Genomic DNA, 3,795 nt, shown 5'->3' on the forward strand with positions numbered 1-3,795 from the left:
TGGTTATTTCTTTCACCTCTTCCCTTGTGCGATTAGGATTCGATGAGCTCTAACTTTTATTCTTTTACCCGATATTCATTAGTTTATTATCTGATAAAATTAGTTATAAATTATTTGCTATTACAGGTTAAAATTTAGTACTCTTTGTTTCATATTAGATAATATATTTTTCTTTTTAGTTTGTTCCAAAATAAATGACACGTTTCTAAATTTGGATTAATTTAATTTTAAACTCTTCATTTTATTCATTTTACCCTTAATGAGAAGCTTTTATAACCACACAAATATCATGGCCCCACAAAGTTTTTACCCACTTTTAAGACCACAAATTTCAAATTTCTTCTTCTTTTTCTTAAACTTCGTGCCGAGTCAGACTACCTCATCTAAATTGAAATTGAGAGAGTAATATTGCAAATATAAATATTACGGAAAACGTCCAAAATTATCCTTATACTATTGGAAAGAGATCAATTTTGTCCCCTGTTGTTTTCTGTGCCTACAGTATCCTTCACGTTAACTTTTTGGGCCAAAAATGCCTCCAAGCTAAATGCTCTACACATAACGCTTTTAGACCAATTTAAATATTACTAGTCTTAGGATACACGCGTTGTGTATGTACCCATGTTAATAAAAATAAAAAATTTAAAATAATATAAATGGTATATTTAAAAGATATTTGTGATAAATAATAATTAGCAAAAATATGCTTTCCAAAGATAATTCTTTCAACCCACAGTAATTAACTTTTTCCAAAGCCAAAATTCTCATTATCTTGTGATAAATACGTTTTCTTAGCTTTTTGTATTGATGTTAAATTCTAGGACATATTACGCAAGTTGATGTTACAATTATATTTTTTTTATTAGGCTAATATGTTATTTGATGATTTGTATTCTGCTTAACGTCTATCAGCAATTTTGAATAACTGAAAAGAATTAAAATTGCTAGCATTTAGCCACATGAAAATAAAAAGATGAAGAAAGAGAGAAGAATAGTCCAAAAAAAAGTATGCCCAATACCTTGCTTTAAATTGATCTAGTCTTTGGAGCCAGATTTCACTTTTCTTTTTTTTAAAGAAAGCACAAAACGAAAAAAAGAAACTAATAATTTTTCAATACTGATCTACACCAAACAAGGTTGATGGAAAACCTCGAGAAGACATAATATGCCGCCGATCTCGAGAAAATTTTCAATGTTTATTATGATTTATAAAAGTAAAATCATACTTGATTTTAAACTTTTAACATTAGGTATTCATAAATTTTTCAAATAAAAAAAAAATAGAATCTTAATTTTTAGAAAAATAATAATATAACTATTCTTAATGTGACGACCCGACCCGTCGTCACGTGAGTTACCGCCCCGTTTTCCCTATGTTATGCTTCCTTATGTTTCATTATCAGTATTTGATGTGTTAGAGTTGGTTTGGAATGATTTTGATAAGAAATGAGACACTTAGTCTCTTTTAAGAAGGCTTAAGTTGGAAAAATCAACCGGATGTTGACTTTTGCGTTAGAGGGCTCGGACTTGAATTCCGGTGATTTGGTTAGCTTCGGCGGATGATTTGTGACTTGGGAGTGCGATCGGAATTGATTTTGGAGGTCCGGTGTAGAATTAGGCTTGAATTGGCGAAGTTAGTATTTTGGCGAATTCCGGTTGATAGGTGAGATTTTGATCCGAGGGACAGAATGGAATTCCGAGAGTTGCAGTAGCTTCGTTAGGTGATTTTGGATATGTCTGCAAATTTTCAGGTTATTCGGACGTCGTTTGGTTGGGTTTTTGATCGAAAACGCATTCCGGAAGTTTTAGAAGAACTTAGGCTTGAATTCGATGAGAAATGATGGTTTTAGTGTTGTTTGAGGTGTTTTAATGATTGGAGCAAGTTTGAATAAGGTATTGGATCATGCTTGTATTTTTGGTTGAGGTTCCGGGGGCCTCGGGGTGATTTCGGATGGCTAACGGGAAGTTTTGAACTTAAGAGATTGCAGAACCTGTGCTGCTTCTGGTATTTTCGCTTCTGCGAAATTGGGACCGCAGAAGCGAGAGGAGAGACGCAGAAGCGGCAGGGACCGCAGGTGCGGAGTTGGTGACCGCATCTGCGGAGTCGCAGATGCGACAGGAGGACCGCAGATGCGGTAATTGAGTTCTTATGGGGATCCGCAGATGCGTTAGTTTTTCCGCAGAAGCGGGAGTCGCAGAAGCGGTTATTAAACCGCAGAAGCGGATATTTCTGCAGAAGCGGTGCATTGAGCGCAAAAGCGGGAGCCGCAGATGCGGCCATGGAGCCGCAGATGCGAAAATAACTGGTCAGAATAGTTTTATTTCCCTTCGCGAATTTTTGAAAGGGTTTCATATTTTCACTTCGGGCTTGGAGAATTTGGGCGAGTTGGAGGAGAGAAATCAAGGGACTTCATTGAGGTAAGAATTTCTAAACCTAAAACACGATTTTATGGTGCAAACACATGAAATTAGACTGAAAACTCAAGGATTTAAGGTCAAAAATGGTGGTTTAGGGCTTGAAACCTAAGAGAACAAAAATGGGAATTTGAGGGGTCATTTGGACTCCGATTTTGGTGTTCTTTATATGTATAGACTCGCGGCGAGGCGAGGAATCCGGTGATGTGAATTTTATAATTTTTCGAGAAGTGGGCCCGAGGCTCGGGTTTTTGCCAACTTCGTGATTTTCGATGTTTTTCGAGTCTTTTCGATTGGGTTATATTCCCTTAGCATATTATGACGTATTTGTTGTGGTTTTGGTCAGATTCGACGCGCGAAGAGGTGAATTCGAAAGGCAAGGGCATAGCAAGCTAGGACTTTGGCCGGCTTGAGGTTAGTAATAAATGTAAATGCTGTGTTGAGGGTTTGAAACCCCGAATTTGCACAACGTAGTGCTATGTGAGGTGACTTGCACGCCGGATAACGGGCGTGGGGTAGAGCACCGTCAGGGATTGTGACTTGGTCCGTCCCGCTTAATAAAATTACTACCTATTTGTTTGTAGTTTTGTGATATCCTTATAAAAATGGATTAACTGTCATAATTGGGCTTCGTGCCAACTACTTGAATCCTTGAGGGATTATTTTTAAATGGTTTCTTACCATATTTATAAATATTAAACTCAGTCCGGGTATTCGATACTGTATTTGAAAACTCCGCCATTTTCTTAAAATTTGAAATTAAGTTAATATTTTTAAATGAAGTTTGGGCTGAATATTTTTATACTATTGTGTGATTTTTGGATTGAGTATGGGATCGGGCTGCACGCCGCAGCAGTATTATAATGATATTGATATGAGGCCAAGGGCCGATTTGATGCCACGAGATGGCTTATTATTGCGCTTGGGCCGTAAGGGGCCCCTCCCGGAGTCTGCACACCCCCAGTGAGCGCCATCGACGTTAAATAAGTGGAGCGGGCTGCACGGCCGTAGCGGGGTACTGAAGGTACCAGTTTATGTGTTGCATTGCATACTTGATTGCCATTTACTTATTTATCTGTTGTGATATTCTATAATTGTTTTTCATTAGTTTATTGAGTTGATATTATTTAGATTGAGCTGCCGTAATTATAGCTTACTTTGTGCCTGTCCAGGATTTCTTACTCTCAACCCTTATTTATGTTTATTACTTTCTGGGTTGGAAGTACTCACAATACTCCCTGCACCTTGTGTGCAGATTCAGGTACACCACAGAGTGAGTGAGGACTTGTTTAGCGGAGCAGCATTTATCCGGGAGTATCGAGGTAGCTGCATGTCGTTCGCAGCCTTGATCTCTCCCATCCATTTTTATCCTTTTATTCG

This window comes from Nicotiana attenuata, unplaced genomic scaffold (assembly GCF_001879085.1).
Source record: "Nicotiana attenuata strain UT unplaced genomic scaffold, NIATTr2, whole genome shotgun sequence".
Classification (NCBI taxonomy): domain Eukaryota; kingdom Viridiplantae; phylum Streptophyta; class Magnoliopsida; order Solanales; family Solanaceae; genus Nicotiana; species Nicotiana attenuata.